General features: G+C 39.5%; 1 long non-coding RNA gene and 2 other non-coding genes across 3 annotated transcripts; all 3 read right to left on the bottom strand.

Annotated features, from left to right (window-relative positions):
- Positions 1 to 403: 403 nt before the first annotated feature.
- trnae-uuc (transfer RNA glutamic acid (anticodon UUC)) lies at positions 404 to 475 on the bottom strand. The gene has a single exon. It is a non-coding gene; the product is annotated as a tRNA-Glu (tRNA).
- A 334-nt stretch (positions 476 to 809) lies between these two features.
- Positions 810 to 3,349, bottom strand: LOC144181696 (uncharacterized). Its single transcript, XR_013324719.1, has 3 exons — positions 3,277 to 3,349; positions 2,418 to 2,507; positions 810 to 1,868 (listed from the first exon to the last, which is right to left on the bottom strand). It is a non-coding gene; the product is annotated as an uncharacterized LOC144181696 (long non-coding RNA).
- Positions 3,350 to 19,545: 16,196 nt separating this feature from the next.
- Positions 19,546 to 19,618, bottom strand: trnaf-gaa (transfer RNA phenylalanine (anticodon GAA)). The gene has a single exon. It is a non-coding gene; the product is annotated as a tRNA-Phe (tRNA).
- Positions 19,619 to 20,908: the final 1,290 nt, after the last annotated feature.

The following is a 20,908-nucleotide window of genomic DNA, read 5'->3' as shown; positions in this document are numbered from 1 at the left end:
ACTCCATAAATAACCATAACATTAGCAACAGCAATCTACTTGGTTAGAACCAGGAAAGGCTTATGGCGACCAATTGGGATTTGTTTCCAGAAAGTACAGAGGTCCAATATTTCCTAATCCAGACATTAAATTCAAAGTTTCCCATACCGGGAGTTGAACTCAGACCACCTGGGTGAAAACCAGGAATCCGGACCACTAAAATCATATGAGATATTTCAAGCAAAGGTGATCCAGATCAAATAGAAGCATGAAGCTTGGATGACAGACTCGATAAGTAACCACATCATTACCAACAGACATCTACTCGGTTAGAAGTGGGAAAGGCTTGTGGAAAAGAATAGGGATTTGTTTCTGGAAATTATAGAAGGTCAATAATTCTCAAACCATCTATATAACTGGAAGTTTCCCATACTGGGAGTTGAACCCAGGCCACCTGGGTGAAAACCAGGAATCCTGACCGCTAGACCATATGGTATGTATCATGCAATTCAGATTACATTATTTTACAAAATTCGCAAACAAAATATTCAATTAGAATTACTAATTGCATCATTTTACAAAATTTTAAAACACAAAGAATGCACAAATAACATATTTCAATATTTAAATATAAGGGTGTTTAAGGTTCATTTACAATTTACTGATGCCCAATCCCCCCTTCTGTTACACTGGAGGTAGTGTGGCCGAGCGCTCCAAGGTGCTGGATTTAGGCTCCAGTTGCTCAGGAGATGTGGGTTCAAATCTCACCACTGCCAACAACAAGTAGGCCCTGCTTTCTTCTTTTTTTCCTAGTTTTAATGGCTCTTCACTAACCTGGAAGATAAAATGTGAAACCATTGGTGAGAGAGCTGAGTCCCAAACACACTAATAAGAGTGTTGCGTTTGCTCACCACTGTGCCTCTGACGGTGCCTCAAGCTTTGCATTAATCATAATGATTTTTTATGACACTCCTTTTTGCATATCAACAGTGTAACAATGTTAAAGAATTCAGAGATTTTTGTGTTTTAGGAGTAGGATTATTAAATTAAATGCACACATTTTCAGTTGTGTGGTATAGTGGAATGAGAGTTAAGCATGTTGGCTTCACATATTTGGGGTCCTGGGTTCAAAGCCAGGTCATGTCCATCTGTGTGGAATTTGCATCTTCTCCCTGGGCCTGTGTGGGTTACCTCGGGATTACTCCAATTACCTCCCACATTCCAAAACATGCATGGTAGGTTGATTGGACTGATTATGGCCTGGAGGCAGCTGGGATTGGCTCCGGAGCGCAGGGGTTCCGAGATCCTAATGAGGATAAAGTGGTTCAGAAATGAGGTGCAAGATGACATTTTCAGGATTTTTACTTTTAAATTCTGGATCTAAAGAATACTAGTGTTTAAATCTAAATTGTTTATGACTCTCTCAAAAAGTCTGATCCCCTACAATATGCGAGTAATCACAAAGGTTGCTTGGATAGCGATCGGCTACATTGGCATATTCTTGAGCGTCCTCCCAGATCTGCATTCCTTGGGTAGAAGTCCAGTAAACAGTCCTCGGAGTGAGAACTCGGTGACTTGTTACGATCCCGAGTTTTCCAGAGACGAATTGAAGAAGCTTCCATACAAAAATGATTAAATGCACATTTATAAATATAATAGTATTACAGAATTAACCCAACAGTGCGAGAGGTCCAGCGCCCAACTCCCGGACGACCCCTTGCTTTGTCAAATTGTGATCTATGATGGGGTGATACGGAACATTAGGCACCTGTGAAAAACGGATGAAAAGCTTCCCTGGCTCGTTGGTCTAGTTGTATGATTCTCCCTTAGAGTGTGAGAAGTCCCGGGTCCAACTCCTGGACGAGTCCATTTTTTTTTCCAGTTGTGATCTATTATGGGGGTTATATGGCACATTGGCCACTTGAAAAAAAAGTGTAAGCAAATGGGAACCCCTCGCTCGTTAGTTTAGTAATATGATTCTCGCTTTGTGTGCGAGAGTTCCTGGGTCCTACTCCCGAACGACTCCTGGTTTTGTCAAATTATGATCTATGATGGGGTAATACGGGACATTAGCCACCTAAGGAAAAAAGTGTCATTGTATGGGCACCCCTGGCTTGTCTGTCTAGTGCAGGGGTGGGCAAACTTTTCGGCCCGGGGGCCACATTGACTTTCAAAATTTGACAGATGGGTTGGGTCAGCACAAGATATACGATACATATAAAAAAACTGCATCCGTTAACAGTACATATTAAACATAAACAGAAAAAAAGACTGAAGTATTAACATACTCATCTCTCATCATTAAAGTATAAAGTACTAAGTAAAGTAAAAAGGAATGTGATAAGAAATATTCAAATGTAATTTCAAAAAAGAGAGAGGCTGTAAAACAAAAAAAATCTTGGGGGGAAAAAAACTATTATCTTCACATACGAGCTTACCGCAGCATCGAACTAGCATGTCAATTGACCCTTATCTCAAGTCAATTCTTCCCTTAGAAATGAACAAAATACTAATTGATCCGTTCCATCCTAAAAAATAAAATAAAAAAAACAGGATGTTACAACAGAAAAATATCTTAATTGTTCAAATTTTCCACCGACTCACAATCAGGAACCATTTGGTGTGCTCATATCTCAAATACCTCATAACTCAAGTCAAACATTTGCTCAGAATTTTTCTCGTATCTCAAATTTTATCATATGTTGGAACACTTTTGTGTCAAGGTATTACTGTATAAGCAAATTAAGTGTTGTTGAAGATTTTATTTACTTCACAATTCTATCCGAAACAGTAGAGCCTAAATTAGGAAATTGGAAAGTAAATAATCAATAATGTGATGTAAATAACATGGAAAATATGTCTTCACAGTCCGCCGACCCCATTTCAGGAGTAGACATGCCCTATTTCCAGAGTATTTCTAAAGTGAATGTGATTCAGGCAAAATTGTTATAAAATGGAAAAAAACAAGCGTAGGAAATTTAAATCAAACATATTTGTACATTAATTGAAATACTGAATTTTTGCAATCTATTGAAAAAGTACAGCATAATGAAAATAAATTTATGTTTGTGTTTGGGTCCTTCTACGTGTGTTCTATTGTCAGTAATTCCGACGTGTCACGCTGAACACTTGGATGTAGTGCAATGCGCAAATGTCGGTCTTTTTGGCGATGGCTTCAACATGGGATATTTTGTCAAATACGAACCAATAAACTTCTGTGACTTTCTGGGTTTCGTATTAGAGGTTTTATCCAAAATGCCGTTAATTTAGCACTTAACCAGTGATTAATTGACTTACCAGTCAGTGCTGTGTACGAGTACTTTCTTTAGAACAGTGCTTCTCAATTATTTTCTGTTAGGCCCCCCCTAGCAAGAAGAAAACTATTCGCGCCCCCCCCCCCCCCACTTCCCACTGTGACTATAAATAAAATCATTTTATAAAAGTGTTATAGGTACAACATGTGAAATGTTGCACTCTCACAAACATGACAGACGTAACAATGAGAGCGCCACTGCCAGCTACTGTTGTGGATGCGCAATTACACTTTATACTAGTACGGCCAAATAAAATCCTGTTCCCCAGGGTTACACGCGCCCCCCCAGGTATCGCACCGCGCCCCCCCAGGGGGGCGCGCCCCACTTTTTGAGAAGCACTGCTTTAGAACAACCCTGGAAATGATAGGATTTGTTTAAAAAAAACTGGTGGTTTAGTCAGCCTTGATAATAGATACTTCCCTTATGGAAAAAACAAAAACGAGACTGTTAAAGCGATAGAGGTTACCTATGCAATCGATTCCAAATCGATTGCTACGCTGAACTCGCAAAAGATGAATCATTCGTCGGAACTTGTAACTTGTAATGATTCACATAGCACTCGTGTTACCGAATTCTTCTGGTTTATTGTACAGTTGAATAAAAATGACGTAAGCCATAGCGATGGTGTGATTTTTGAGAACAATTTTGAGGCATTTAAATTGGAAATTTGGTACTTTTCCAAAATGGTTGCTTCAAAAAAAAAATTGTTCTAATTTTCCAACGACTCACAATCGGTGCTCGTATTTCAAATTTGTCTTGTATCTGAAGGAAAAAAAATGTTCATAATTTTCCTCGTATCTCAAATTTCTCATATGTTGGAACACTTGTATGTCTAGGAATGACTGTAGAAGAAAATTGAATGTCATTGAAGATTCTATTTACTTTACAATTCTATCCGATAGAGTAATAGAGCCTAGATTAGGAAATTACAAAGTAAATATCAATAATGTGATGTGAATAATATGGAAAATATGTCTTCACAGTTAAAAACTTGCCTAAGAAATTTGAATTTTCAAGGTGATAGACAATCTATTTCTGGTATTGCCTTAGCCCCTGTTTACACTCTTTGCTAGACTGACTTATGGTTGATGCAATTGCTCTTACAAATTCCAAATTGCAAGGATTGTATTTTCTTATTAGACAGCCTACTCGTGATAACATTGATGTCCAGGATTATGCTAATTATGAAAATGAGTTGAACGAGAATTATTTTGTTCTTCCTTTTCAGGCCAGATATGCAAGTAAGGAAGGGCTGGTAAAGATCGAGAGAACGGACTTCCCCCAAGTGTATTTGTCATAAATAAAAAAGATTATGGGATTGCGTTCAAATAAATAATAACAGGGTAATGTTATAGTTATCATTATTATATATTTGCTTGCAATGAAGAATGCTTTGCTCTATATAGAGCTATTGACATTAAAAAGTCATTTTAATACATCTCTTGCAATAATAATGCTCGCTCCCAAGTTAACCGAAACAAATTAAAAGTCACTCCCCTTTGCAGCTGGACTTCTTAAAGCTATTGTTCACACCGAGATCTCTGGGGAAAATACAGAGGACTTTCAATTGTTTTGAGAAACATCGGCTTCTGAAAGTGTGGTTCACATCAAGCTCTCAAAGGATTTGTTTTGACTTCTGACAGTGTTGTCCACGGCCCTCCCTCGGGAGGATCTGACAGACCTTCAATTGTTTTGAGAACTTAGATGCATGTGATAGATCTGAAATACAACTTTAGGAGCAGGTTAAGAAAGAGTGAGATCAATTTAATAGGAAAAATATTTATTACCAACTTGCAACAGTGGAGTCCTGTTCAGCGCAATTTTCTTGCCACTCTCTTCGAATGAACAGTGGGTCTGTCTTTATCTAGGCAAAGAGGGTAATATTTCTAAGACAGCATTGTAGGACAAAGTTTATGTATAAAAGTTTAGGCTGATATGGTTAGACATTTGCAGGGCTAAGTTGTATACAAACACAACATTTTTTATAGCTCACACAAAATGCCGCAGCCTATCTTACATCGCGCGTTTCGAAAAAAACAATCACTAAGTGAGTTGGCCACATCGTACAATACAAGCAAACAATTGCAAGGTCAGCTAGTTAGCCTATCTCTCATTCCACGATCTTAACAAACAATTGTCAAACCAGTTTGGCCACCTGGCTCGACATAAACAAACAATTATTGAGACAGTTGGCTTAGTCTATCCCACAGCATGTTGTAAATCTTACGTAATAAATAAGCAAGAGAGGCATCGATTCGACAGAATGATCTGGGACGGAGACGAGTCAGGATCGATTCTCTCTTGCAAGACACCGGTTATGAGTCAGATGCCTATTGGTGAACCTATCTATCACTTGCCATAAAGAAATACTCTTTTTTAAGATAAATCTGAAACAGATGAAGTTCAAGGTGTCCCTTTTTGACAAAATCATGGTAAAATAACAGTTATAGTCAACTCTCGGTTTGCTTCCTTTTAGAAAACAAAATCAAAACTAGATAAAGGCAGGGTCATTAGTGCAGTTTTTCTTGATCTCAAAAAGGCTTTTGACACCATTAACCCCACCAGACACTGCAAACTAAACTGTCAAATTTTAATTTCTCACCAAGCATGCTAAATTGAATTTAATCAGACTAACAGGAAAATAGTTTTGGGGGGTACCGCAAGGCTCAGTGCTAGGTCCACTGCTTTTCAGTCTTGACATAAATGATCTGCCAAACTGTTGTGCTTGGATTGTCACCTCGCAAATGTATGCCGATGTTGCCGTTCTATTTGTCCACGTGAAAAAAAAAACATGCTCATCTCTCATCTCATCTTGTCTTCCTCTTATCCCAAGTCAGGTCGCGGGTACAGCAGCTTCAGCACGGAAACCCAGACTTCCCTTTCTACAGCCACTTCATACAGTTTTTCCGGGTGTATCCCAAGCCGTTCCCGGGCCAGCGGGAAGGCATAGTCTCCCCAGCCTCTCCGAGGTCGGCCCCGTGGCCCCCTTCCGGTGGGACGTGCCGTTTCAGCTGCGATAGGCTCCAGCACGCTCCGCGACCCTAATGCGGATACATTGCGGTTCAGAAAATGAGATGAGATGAAGGGGAGATTTATTCCTTTCATTTCATCGGTGAGTAAAATGTTTCATTTCATTCTCATTTCTGATACTTTTCCTCTCTTTATTAAAAAAAGCAATACCAGTTTAAAAAACAAACAGAAAAAGTAAAAATGTATTAAAATTTGACAAAAAATATATTTATTTTTGCCAGATCCGTTAGACAGGGAATACTCTATTTCAGTGGCCAGCCAATCGCAGGCTTTATGGAACCACCGGCAAACACCGCATGGCAGATTTACCTTCCTGCAGGGTAATGTCCGATGGTCTCTCGTTCTCAAAAGTTGCTGTTGATGACTTTGGTCCTTTTCAAGCAAAAAGGGGAAGAGGCCTATTAAAGAAATGCTCTAATTGGAATCATTTACTAATAAGCCATGAGTCAATTTGCAGTCCAGTTTGGTTCTTTTTGTTTAGAAGACTAGATGAGTAATTCGATAACGGGGGCAGGCGTTACATGATTTTGTGTAACAAAAATGAGAAAAGGCAGTGGACAGCACCCGCGGTTCATTCCCAGTCAGAGATAGAGTAGAGGTGCATTCTTAGAGAGAGTTGATTCTAAATGAAGTAACCCCTGACTACACTTTTGTGCTACTTCCTTGCAAATATTGACATTTTATACAAATCTTATACAAGCGCGTCTCCGGTTCAAAATGACAAGAAAGCGTTTATCACTATTGACTGAGTTATTTGTTTTTGCAGAGCCTTGATTTCAATACATACATCTTTTCCAAGTGAAAGTCAACATTGATTTACTACATAACAATCTATAATAGTCGCTGTTAAGTCAATTAAATCAAGTGATTAAAGGCGTATTTCTTACCCTTAGTTCTTAATGTAATCAATATTTAATGAATAATCAACAAGTACTCACATGGATTTGTAACAATCTACTGTGAACATTTAACTTCAAGTGCTATAATTTTCAAATCTACTGTGTATGTCTTCCTATTTTGTTCAAAACTGTCAACCAAATTCACCTTGCACGCAATTCTAAGTGTCAAAATTAAAATAAAATGTTATAATAACATCTATGTGAATTTTGTAATACGATTTTGTTATAAAATGAAAATAAGCAGAAAATCACTGGACGGCGCCCGTGGTTCGATCCCAGTCCAGGATTGAGTAGAAGCAAATGCTAAGCAAGTATTGTTTCTAGAAGAAGTAACCACTGAGCAATGCGACAGTGCAGGCGAAAAAATGATTATTTATATAATCTGATTATATGAATACCTGTCAACTTGTACGTTTTACACGTATTTCATACGTGTTTTTACCATTTCAAATCATGTAAGCCGTACACCGAGTTTTGTACGGGAAAAAAAATTATTTAAAAAAATCGCCATATTTGTGAAAACCGATTTCAACAAGACCGTTATGGCTAAAACCGAGATAGTCTCGTAGGCTGTTAGCCAACGACGCCACTGTCATAAATCGTTACTATTGTCACGGTATACAAGCAAAAAATATCCTCAATCGTATGTATTTTTTAGGGTATTGCAAGGGACACAGAATGAGAAAAAAAATTGTAAAATTCTGTTGGGTTTATTCTGTTTTATTATTATAATAGTTATATTAATTCATTTCTTTATTAAATCAATCTCTTTCTTTTCTTTGTATTAATTCATTACTTTGTTAAATCATTCTCTTTCTGTTTTTCAAAAGTCTTGAGGTCACGCCAAGTCATCTTTAACCTAGACAGCCTGTTCCAGGATGGTTATACAAACAATCCACCCAATCTCGGTCCTTGAGATTTGGTGGGCCCTTGGTGACGAGGACAGGGCTATTCGGACAATAACAAGAATATTGTTATCGTTATGTAACCGTACACTTCAGGTTTTTCTGTATGTAACGATTATATGATTATGATTATATGATATGATTCTTAGGTCAAGGAGGTTGTATAATTACTCTAATCTAAATGTTGTAAGGTCTAGTCCCTGTTTTTGTTATTAGTAAAATACCTTGATTGTTATTGTAGTCCCAGATGTTGTTTTTACTCATACGTGATGGAATGATCAACAACTCTGTAACTCGTGACCATAAGAATGGGACGAAAATGTCTATTCGAGGAGACGTTCGGAAGTCGTACGGTGACGCTTGCTGTAACTCTCCCTTCCGGAGGCTTTTTATCTGTTGTATCCATTTCTATTTAATTAAATGTCAATAATTGAATAAGATGTCTTCCTGCAGTTATTGATAATTACGGACGAAGGTAATTATTAATGAACCTGACATTTTGGTCCTTCTGAGCCATGGAGGTCAATATACCGGAGCGAGAACCCAGGCGCTGCTGTTCGACATCTGGTAAGTGACCGTGCGCACGGCGTCTTCAAAACCCTTGGTGGGCCGGAGTTTTTCGACGGGGGCGCCTGGATTCTCGGCGGTTGAAGACTTTTCCTGCTGGAGGGAGACATTTGATGGATCTCGGGTAAGTCCACATTAATGTCTGCATGTTGTGAAGGTGTTTACAAATGCGTTAAAGGGACATTGTATGTGAGGCCCATTGTTGGGCTGGTTTCGCGTCCTGGGTGACGGCGATAAAACCCTGTGTTTATACTAGTCAATGGCAGGTACGGTGGGGCACTTTGCTGGAAAGTGTCCTGTGTCTCAGGGGTAGGCACGAATGTATTGTACTAGAGGTACAATATTGGGGCCGGGGAGTGTCCTGTGTCTAAAGGGTAGGCACGAATATACGTTGTATGTTGTTTGTGTGGTTTCTGCAGTAAAATTAAGATAAGCCTAGGAAATACAGTCGAAGGAGTGATAATAATAAAAATAGATATAATAAAGTTAACTCTGTGAGGCACACGAACTCACTACAAAAAAGTAAAATATGGGAAACACGTGTTGTAAGGCGGGTTTGGATGACGATCCAAAAAATACGTCTAACTTGTAAGGATTGGAAAAAATTGGTAAGACAAAGCGCTTTAAAAATATTACACAGCTATATTTATGGATAAATAAATATGGGTTTGCTGGCCAGCTTAAAATGCATAAAATGCAGGATAATATATGCACTAATGCATAGAGGTAATATACATATATAAATAATATGTGAGTGGATAAAAGTGTAACAGCTTGTTCCACAGACACTAATGGAGGTAATATACATATATAAATAATATGTGAGTGGATAAAAGTGTAACATCTTGTTCCACAGACACTAATGGCGAAATAAGGCCGGGGAGAAGTTAAAAAATACTATTTTGGGAAAATAGTGGGGGTTCCCTCGGATAACGGGGATATATTTAAGACCGTGGCGGCGGGAAAGTACTGTTTAGTAAGGAAAAATAGCGGGGCCTCCTCGGCTGACGGGGAAAATATTTACCGAGATAGGTGACGGGCGCGGAGGAAGTTTAACAAAAATAAAGGGAGCTAGAAAATTAATGGGGACACTGGTATTTGATTTGGTTAATCCAGGTATGACGTTTTGTGATTACAATTAAATTGGGTTTTTTTTTGTGATGCTTGGGCTTGTATAACAACAATTAGAATGGTTATTTCCAAGTGCTGGTGGTGCTTTGTTAATATAACCTATATGTACTGTCAATTTACAGCAATGTGATGGCTTATTGCAGCTTGGTTTTTGATCCCGTCCGCTAACGGGAAGATGGTGTTTAAAAAGACAAAAGAATATATACAAAATGATCATTTAAATTTTAGCAGGGAATGTCACCTGTGTTTTTATTATGCTCTAGACTTGCCAAAAAATGTGTCGACTGCGGGCGAAGCGTTTCTGGTGCAGCGGCTGCTGATTAGATGGGAGTGAAACATGTGGGCCGCGGGGCAGACGATTTAACTGTGTTGGGCTTTCGGGAGCGTTCGGACCGTGTAAACGACAAAAATTTTGTGATCCCTTCCGTGAAGACATTATAATAATAATAATTGGCCTTGGGGGTGCTGAAGCAAACTTGAGGGCAGAAAATGGGTTTTTGCCATATTGTTGTGCTTGCAGCATACATATTCTGGATATATGGGGTCTTGGAAAAATATTGTTATGTAGTTGAATATCGGAAGAGGGGTTAATTTGACGTTTTAATGGTTGTCTTCTCTAAAAAGCGTTGTATTTGGGCACAGGGAAAAAGCTGGTTTGTAAACATAAGATAACAATGCTGTTTTCGCAGCAAGAGTGGAGGTCATAGTTAACGGCTAATTGCGTTTTCTGTTTGGACTTTTCAGAATAAGAACAATACATGGGCTGCAAGAAATGCAAGGTTATGCGAATGCTTTCGCATTGATATTTTGGGTTTTAAAATGAAATGCATTAAGAGGATAGAAAAAATCTGTTCAGTAAGAGGTTGATTTGGTAAAAAGCTTTGGATTTGGGAAATAGACCAAAATAGTCATTTTTGAGCAATTGTGGATTTCAAAGGGCTCTTAGTTAAAGGAAACTAGCTTTTGGAGGATAAAATAATATTAATACTATTTCAGAATTTTTTGATTATTCAAAATACTTTAATCCAGGAGGTTGGCTGTTTAAAAGAAAAAAAGGCCAGGATGACAAAATTTACAATATTATGGTATATTGGTGACGATAAGGTTTTTAAAACATTAAAGTTTGTAATTAGGAATTGTCTAACAAAAGGTTGATTTGTCTCATTTAATTGTTGTAGATTTTTGTTTTGGTAACAGGCTATGGGAAATGACTCGTGTCTTAAGTAAACATCATATGAGGTGATTTACAAAGTATAGTAGGTATTGAATTATTTGGCTGTTAACGACATCAGATGGGAAATTTACAATGCAATAGTGGCATGATAAAATTCATGGCATTCATCCAAATAATTAGGTGAATTGTAAATAAAATAATTGGTTTAGGATGAGCATATTTTCCCTAAGAATGGAGTAACATGGAATGTTTTTCAAAGTGCACTTGAAAGAACATTGTCTGTTGTCCTGGCAGGAGGAAATATGCTTTGTCACAGGTCATATTGATGACTTTAAGGATATTACGGATTGGATAAGCATTGGTCAATTGATACAACCAAATAACGTTGCTTTTACGGCTTTAAGGGCATGCAAATTGGTTAGAACTTTAGCAACGATGGGGTTAATACGCCTGAATGTTACAGTGATAACGAGTGACAATAACAAGCTTAGATAAGGGAGGGAAAGGAGAAATTCTCCAAATTCCAGAATCTGGCTTAGAAACAGGTTATGTTAGTCGTTTTGGGTTTTTGACAGGATGTGGTAGTACATAAATTCTGGGAAATTTCGGGAAATTGGGGACCCCATATCTAAAACAAGTTTGAGACAAATGTGTAAATAGGCTCTATTTGGCGCTGGATGCACGAATTCTAGTGGGGCCTTTCATGTTTTGAAACAAGTGACGCTTTAGGTAGATGGGTTGTCTATGAACAAAATGGGATGGGGGAAATTCGCTTACAAATTCGGCGTGTTATCTTGGTTCATAGAATTTGGAGTCAAGGCGACGTAATAAAGGCCATAGGCGTCATGTTGTATAAATTAGGCGTGGATGAATTTGTTTTACAAATGGGGGAGATTATCTTATCACCTGAAACAAGTAGAAACAAAATTGGATGGCCGCATTAAAAGGTGATTGGCATGCTATTAGAGGGAATTGGGATTTTCCAAAAAACCTGATAGGGAGCCATTAGGTCATGGCGGCTGTGAAAATAAAAAACTTAGATGTGAAACTATTCCCACCTCAATTCGGGGAACAAACAGCTAAACTGATAGCATTAAAAAGGATATAACTTTGTGTGAAACTTGAAGGAAATTTTTTACAAACGGTTAAAATGCTAGAGTGGGGGTGTGTATATTAAAGGATCTACTAATGAATGCGGGGTGGATCCAGACTTTCCGGAATGTGGGGTATTCATGGCGTCCTCGAGAATTTGTGGATTTTCTCCGGGTACTCCAGTTTACTCCCACAAAATGAAATTATGGATGCTAGACTGGTTGAACACACTAAATTCTTCTTTTTATGAGTGTGAGCGTGAATGATAGTTTGTCTTTTTGTGTTTTTTTGATTGGCAGACCACCGAGACATAATCTATCAATAAAAGATCAATAAAGAAAATAATTTGGGCTTGAGTCAAGGGAAGACCTATGTCTCGACAAGGGGGAGGTGGCCTTGCTACAACGGCACTACAAGGCTTAGGGTTTAAATCTATATGCATACCCACATATCCATTTCAAAAAATACATATAGATTTTATTTTGTTTTTATTAGATCATATGGATATCATTCCAGAAACTATTTATAGTGATAATGGCTCCCATTTTGTTAATATAATAGTTGTCTACCATCCACAATTGGCGGACCTTATATGAAGTCCTGTTTGGTAGACCTTACAAATTGTTATTATTCACTACACAATGACAATTGGATGATGAGGCGAATCTATCAGAAAAAAAAAAAAAAAAAAAAAAACGCACACACCAAATTTAGACTATCAGAGGGAGATTTTGCTTGTCAACAGGAAACGGACGAAGCGACGGTGATTCTTGAAGACTGGATGCTGATAAGCAGCATAAAAGAAGAAACATCGGAGCAACGCAAAGTGGGAGGGTCCTTGTTACTGAAAGGGGACACGGATGCACCTTTCCCACAGTAAGAAGGTTGTCTAAATTGAAACGTTTCAAGAGGAAAACTCCCTAAACAAAGACAAAAAGTCATGTTGAAAACAATTATTGCTTTTGGGGCAATGAGATTAATGATGATTGTGATTCTATTCCTTTCCACAGTAGGGTTGTTTTCTCCAGTTGGAGAAAAAAGGCGGAGGCGTTTCAATTGAGGATACACCTTCTTACGGGAGGGTAAACCGAGAAACATACACATTTACATTTAATTAACATTACCTACTAAATCAAATTTCCAAATTAAAAAAAAATATATTTGGACTCGGCGACGTCCCGGTTGCCGCACAAGGTGTCAATCTATGGTGGGAAATATGTGTGGTACATTAACAGCAGAAAATTGAAGATTGGGAAAAGCCTTGTTGCAGAAATTGGTCAAGATTGGAAAGCTTGGACTGACATATTAACCTGTGAAAATTTATTTCTGAAACAGGGATTTCCCAAACGGGGGATAATTGGGCGCTGTTAATGGAGTGTAAAGAAGGCAAGCACTATGTGGAGCTACTTTGGTAAAAGGGTGGTCTCAATTGAAACATTGAGGGGACGGGTAAGATAAACTTTCTGACTTAATAAGATACGGGAAACACCAATATTAATTGAAAAGATTATTGCTCAGCAAGCAATACCATAAAACTATAGGGAACTCTTTTATATTGGGTTTGACGTCTCCATATGGTTTCAATTGAGACTAAACCATCTTACAAAGGATTAGGATAACCTACCAGACAAGGGAAAATACGATGGGGTCTAACAACTCCCTCAATCACCATTCATTTGGGGAAAAGTGTTTTTACAAATGAAAAAACGTGTCCTACTTGGCAAGAAAAAATATTGAAGCAGTGTTTATCCTGTTACGCGGTAAATAGGAAGTCAATTTTTCCACTGTTTAATCATTTTACCTGCTTAAACCTTACAGGGCATGGTCTGAAGCTGGGGGCGATAAATGAGACGTGGTGTACCGGCGTTCTAAAACAAACTACACCCCTGATACCACGTTCTGGCCTATGGTGGCGGGGTGGTAGATAAATTATACGACTCCTGCCGAAACGCGGCAGGACTAGGTACTTTGGTCTCACTGCTCTTACCGATGTCTGTTTTTCCATCCACAGTGGAGGAGATACAATTGGCGGCTCATAATTCGGAGGTGAAGGGTCGACCCTCCCGACATCGTCGAGAGGCATGGAGGGAAGGAGATCCAACATACATTGATGCGATTGGCATCCCCCGGGGCGTACCAGATGAGTATAAGCTGGCTAATCAGATCGCAGCAGGTTGGGAGTCTATCTTCCTTCTAATCACCCCAAACAAAAATGTGGATAGAATAAATTACTTACATTACAATGTCCAAAACTTGGAAATTATGTTAAACAGGGATTTGTGGCCATGAAGGAACAACTGGCAGCTACCAGTCTGATGGCGTTCCAGAATCGCATAGCGGTGGATATGATCCTTGAAACAGGGGGCGTGTGTGCAATGTTTGGAAAACAATGTTGCACCTTCATACCGAACAACGCGTCACCCAGTGGATCTCTCACCAGGGCCATTACTGGCCTGCAAACACTGAACCGCAATATGCAAGAGCACTCTGGAGTAGATACGTCCGCATTGTCAGATTGGTGGGATAAGACCTTTGGAAAATCTAAAGATTTGGACTATAGGCACAATTACCGCTATCCTAACATTGTGTGGGTGATGTAGTATCCCCTGTTTGCGCTCCTTGCTAAGCCGACTTATAACTACTGCAACGGCCCCTACAAATTCTAAAGTACATGAGTTGTATCTTATGGGACGGTTTGGGGAAAGCAGTGAGGTCCAGGAGTACGGTAAATCCGAGGACCAATTGGACGAATATAATTATGTTTTTTCTCTTTCAGACCAGCCATGGGAGTAAGGAGTAGGCGGATAAAATCGCAGTCACCGACATTACCATTTAGTGATTACTAAGAAATGACTAATAACATACATATTATAAAAACGGGGGAATGTTGGGTTTATTCTGTTTTATTATTATAATAGTTATATTAATTCATTTCTTTATTAAATCAATCTCTTTCTTTTCTTTGTATTAATTCATTACTTTGTTAAATCATTCTCTTTCTGTTTTTCAAAAGTCTTGAGGTCACGCCAAGTCATCTTTAACCTAGACAGCCTGTTCCAGGATGGTTATACAAACAATCCACCCAATCTCGGTCCTTGAGATTTGGTGGGCCCTTGGTGACGAGGACAGGGCTATTCGGACAATAACAAGAATATTGTTATCGTTATGTAACCGTACACTTCAGGTTTTTCTGTATGTAACGATTATATGATTATGATTATATTATATGATTCTTAGGTCAAGGAGGTTGTATAATTACTCTAATCTAAATGTTGTAAGGTCTAGTCCCTGTTTTTGTTATTAGTAAAATACCTTGATTGTTATTGTAGTCCCAGATGTTGTTTTTACTCATACGTGATGGAATGATCAACAACTCTGTAACTCGTGACCATAAGAATGGGACGAAAATGTCTATTCGAAGAGACGTTCGGAAGTCGTACGGTGACGCTTGCTGTAACTCTCCCTTCCGGAGGCTTTTTATCTGTTGTATCCATTTCTATTTAATTAAATGTCAATAATTGAATAAGATGTCTTCCTGCAGTTATTGATAATTACGGACGAAGGTAATTATTAATGAACCTGACAAATTCACTCGCAGCAACTTTCACGTCTTTATTCAATAAAGACGTGAAAGTTGCTGCGAGTGGATTTTACGATCTGGAGAGCCACTTTAAAACTGCCGGACACGTGGAGAATGTTAAAAAAAACTCAATTCACATGTCCCATTAACCAAGCACTTCGTCTTTACCGCAAATCCTGCAGCATCCCACAAGACGAAAAATGCGTAAATTCTCTTCTGCCATTTTCTTGCTGAGCACAACATTGCTTTCACAGCTGCGGACCACTTCTCGGATTTGGTGTTAGACGTAAGGTTTTAGCATGTGAACCCAATTCCTTAACTCTGTCTTATCCCGTCTAACAAAGTGTTCAGCATCGGAGGAGACAGACCAGGCCAGAGCGAGTGGATCCACAGATGGTTTATTCCCGACAAATTGATCTATACAGAGCTCGGGGTTCCTCTCCCAAGTAATAAGCCCGCTGAGCGTGTCTATGCGGAGCGGAGGATGAGAAAAAAAAAGTCCATGTGCAAGTTTGCCCAGTTATAGTAATACAAAAATGCATATTCATTAGCTGATTAACAACACGATGTTGACTGATTCATGACTGTCCAGCGGTCTGCCTTTGCTCAGGATTCCCTAGTCCATTGTCCACACATCTCCGTTGGCCTTGGAGATCGGCACCGGTCATCTCCTTGCCAGCCTGGACCCGAAGATTTACACTGTTTGCCCCCCTTCTTAGTGTGGACTTTCTTGGCGCCTCCTGTTAATCAACCTCACAAGGATTTTGGACGAAGGGCCCGTTCTTTGTAAAGGCACAAAGAATTTGGGCCGAGGGCCTCTGTTCTTTGTCAAAACCTCATCTTAGGGGAACCCCGGCAGTCTGTGTGATACTAACTTAAAACGAGCGCTCAATAATACAATAGTAACACAAAATGAATCAGCTATACTAAAATGAATAAGCTAAATATTTCTTCATTTGACAATCGTACAACAGCTATATAGAACTGATGCAGCTATAACAAAATGAATGAGTTAAACACATCATGGTCTTCATTAGATTATATGTTTAAAATATGTCATATTCTTCAAAAGTTATGTTTCCGGATTCACTGACAGCTAAGGTATTTTATTATTATTAACAATGAATCAGCATTTATGGCACTGTGCCAACCATAACGGCCTTGGGAAAAGCCCCATTTGTTATTTAGTTTTGATCAGGGGTGTCCAAACTTTTTGCAAAGAGGGCCAGATTTGGTAAAGTGAAAATGTGTGTGGGCCGACTATTTAGCCTAACATTCTTTGAACCATTAACATTAAATACAAATTAACTTTTGGGGATTTTTTTTTAATTACAAATGGCATACTTTTACTTTTACATTTTTTTTACATTTAGGTTTTTACCGAAATCACAAACCACAAAAAATTAAGAAAACTATCAAGGATATCTAAGTTCATGTGAAACATCACATATTATTCACTATTATATGCTCACTGTAGGAACAGTGCTGAAAACAAAACAATGATCACTGCATATTCAAACTGTGATTTTGACCATCACAAAAAAAATAATGAACTGAGATTTAAGAATTTATTCAACTCAGAGGACTTAACAAATATCTTGCCTGCACTAATGTGAAGGGTGATACTGGGATCTTGACTGCAGTATGTAGTCCAGGTCTGGCTCAAGAGCAGTGGTTTTGATGCGCAAGACGTCACGCAGGTGAGAGTCACTCAGTCTCGTCCTCATGCGGCTCTTGTCAATGTTCATAACGGAGAATGTCTTCTCGCACATGTATGTGGAGCCAAACAAGCTCAGCATTTTCTTAGCAAATGTCCGAATAGCTTGGAACCTGCCTTCATCCAGCTGGCGGTAGAAGTTAACAAGAGGGAGCTGTTGGTGCCGACTGCGATGCTCGGCGTCACACTGCAGCTCAATGAGCTCCAGTTGCAGGTGGTCTGGAGCGTCATCAGGGTTCACGGAGAAAGGAGAGGAAAAAAGCGTGATCTCCTTTTCAATAGCTGCAAAGTCCCGAAAGCGCTGCTGAAACTCCTCAACCAGAGATGAGATGTCTGCTGCATACTTTGTCATTTGCGCACTGATATTGATCTGTGGGAAACTGGTCACAATTCCCTGCAGCGACGGGAAATGTGCGGTATTGGGCTGCGCCTGTCTGTGACAAGTGTCTTTGGAAAAGTAGCAGCTTGGTCCGAAAGGCTTTGATGTGTGAATACAGTTGGATTACCACTGCATTTTGCCCTTGAAGTCTTGTGTTCAGCGCATTCAGATGTCGCGTTATGTCAACTAAAAATCCCAAATCAGCCAGCCAAAAAGGATCATTTAATTGTGGCATGGGTTGTCCCTTTTTAGTCAAGAATTGTCCAATTTCCTCCCTGAGGGAGAAGAAGCGCTGCAGCGCGGACCCCCGTCTGAGCCACCTTACGTCGGTGTGATACAAAACATCTCCGTATTCAGCCTGGATGTCAAGAAGAAGCTGTCTAAACTGGCGGTGGCACAGCGCTTTGGAGCGAATATAATTAATAGTCTTTATCACCGGTTTCATAACATTATCATACTTCATATATTTGGCACAGAGAACTTCTTGATGAATAATACAGTGGAGTTTAATAGCGCTGCCTCCTTCTTCGCTGACTTTGTCACAGACAAGGCTTGATAATCCACTCCGCTCGCCAGCCATGGCAGCTGCGCCGTCCGGAATAATCCCGGTGACTTTATTCCACTGTAGTTTCATGTCATCGACGGTGGAACAAACAGAAACAAATAAATCTGTTCCTCTTGTTTGGCCCTTCAGACTCTGGAGGTCCAGAAGCTCTTCACTCACGTTCATGTCATTGTCCACTCCTCTTAAAAAGATCAGTAACTGAGCGGTGTCGGACGCATCCGTGCTTTCATTGCACGCTAACGAGAAAAAGTCAAACTCAGTTCCTTTTGCCTCTAACTGTCTCTTAATATCTGAAGAAACGTCTTCAATTCTCCGTGCCACAGTATTACGAGCCAGGCAAATATTGGCAAACTCTTGCTTCTTCGCGGGACAAATTTTCTCAACCATTTTCATTACACAGTCTTTAATAAATTCACCGTCACTGAAAGGTTTGCAGTGCTTTGCAATTAGCGTTGCCACTTCGTAGCTTGCCTTTGTGGCATTTTCATTTGACTCACGGGCTCTTGTGAAAAAGCTTTGCTGTGCCGTTAAAACAGCTTCCAGTTGCTTCACTTTTTCACCGCGTTCGTTCCCAGTTAGCTTGTCGTAGCTAGCATGTTTCGTCTGGTAGTGCCTCTTAATGTTGAATTCCTTGAAAACAGCCACAGTCTCTTGGCAAATTAGGCAGACACAGTTGTTTCGTATTTCAGTGAAAAAATACTCAAATTTCCACTTGTCCTGGAAGCGGCGACCCTCGCGGTCAACTTTCCTTTTTTTGTTTACAGTCGCCATGTTAGAAATGGGCTGGGCTGAAACGATGACGCAAGGCCAAGGGTCACGGCGGCCAGAGTGCGGCCACAGGGCTACTGCCATCTTCTGGTGAAGTGAAAAATAGCTTTTTGTACACATGTATTTTATACTGTGGTCAACAGTGCTGGCGGGCCGTATATTATTGATTTCATGATAGAGGCCGCGGGCCGGTAAAAAATCGTCATCGGGCCTTAATTGGCCCGCAGGCCGGACTTTGGACATGTCTGGTTTAGAGAGTCCAATGGACTGACGAAGACCGAGGTCGATTCAGGGAACGCTCTTCAACATTCCCTATTAGAGCCTATTCGAGTCGTGTTGGTGTCACGAGTCATACTTGACTGCAAAACGACTCATGGCTTACATGGAAACAGTTTTCAAATTTACTACCAGTTGATTTAGGGTGGGTTTGCAAAGTCCAATATACTGCCGAAACCTGGGGTCGAACCAGGGAACGTTAGATCTTCAGTCTAACGCACTCCCAACTGAGCTACTTCAGCTGATCGTTCAAGTAAATAACCAACTTGGACTGCAAATTGACTCATGGCTTACTAAAACAATAGAGTCAAACCTTGTGATACGACCGCGACGAAAATTTTGATCGAATATTTCGCCCCAGATACGATCTAAATTTCGTGATGCGACCAAGCCAGGTGGCCACGGCACTGTCTTTTTTGCGTCTCTTTCGTGTATAAAATATTTCTACGCCACTGGGCAGACTTTGCCTTTCCCAACCCACCAGTTTTCCCCCCGCGTTGGGTACATTTACAGGTAAACAGTATTACTATGGATCGGCAGAGTATTGCAAAGCAAAAGTGTTGACAATGGACACGAAAGGCGAAATAATTGAAAAATATGAGTGAGGTACGTGTTACTGAGTACGCTAGGCAATACGAGAGGAGTATGTCAACCATTTCGACCATCCTTAAGCAGAAGGACTGTCAGGTTCATTAATAATTACCTTCGTCCGTAATTATCAATAACTGCAGGAAGACATCTTATTCAATTATTGACATTTAATTAAATAGAAATGGATACAACAGGTAAAAGCCTCCGGAGGGGAGCGTTACAGCAAGTGTCCCTTACAACTTCCGAACGTCTCCTCGAATAGACGTTTTCGTCCCATTCTTATGGTCACAAGTTACAGAGTTGTTGATCATTCCATCACGTATGAGTAAAAACAACATCTGAGACTACAATAACAATCAAAGTATTTTACTAATAACAAAAACAGGGACTAGACCTAACAACATTTAGATTAGAGTAATTATACAACCTCCTTGACCTAAGAATCATATAATATAATCATAATCATATAATCGTTACATACAGAAAAACCCGAAGTGTACGGTTACATAACGATAACAATATTCTTGTTATTGTCCGAATAGCCCTGTCCTCGTCACCAAGGGCCCACCAAATCTCAAGGACCGAGATTGGGTGGATTGTTTGTATAACCATCCTGGAACAGGCTGTCTAGGTTAAAGATGACTTGGCGTGACCTCAACACTTTTGAAAAACAGAAAGAGAATGATTTAACAAAGTAATGAATTAATACAAAGAAAAGAAAGAGAATGATTTAATAAAGAAATGAATTAATATAACTATTATAATAATAAAACAGAATAAACCCAACAAGGACGCATCAAGATATTTTCCTTGAGGAAAGTTACATCCCTCAGCAAGTTTTCAACTGCAATGAAACTAGGCTTTTTTTTGGAAAAAGATTCCCAGGCGGACATTCATCGAAGCAGAGAAGACATTATCGTTACACAAACCGATGAAGGACC

The sequence above is a fragment of the Stigmatopora nigra genome, unplaced genomic scaffold, assembly GCF_051989575.1.
Source record: "Stigmatopora nigra isolate UIUO_SnigA unplaced genomic scaffold, RoL_Snig_1.1 HiC_scaffold_24, whole genome shotgun sequence".
Classification (NCBI taxonomy): domain Eukaryota; kingdom Metazoa; phylum Chordata; class Actinopteri; order Syngnathiformes; family Syngnathidae; genus Stigmatopora; species Stigmatopora nigra.
This window is presented reverse-complemented; position numbering and strand designations above follow the sequence as displayed.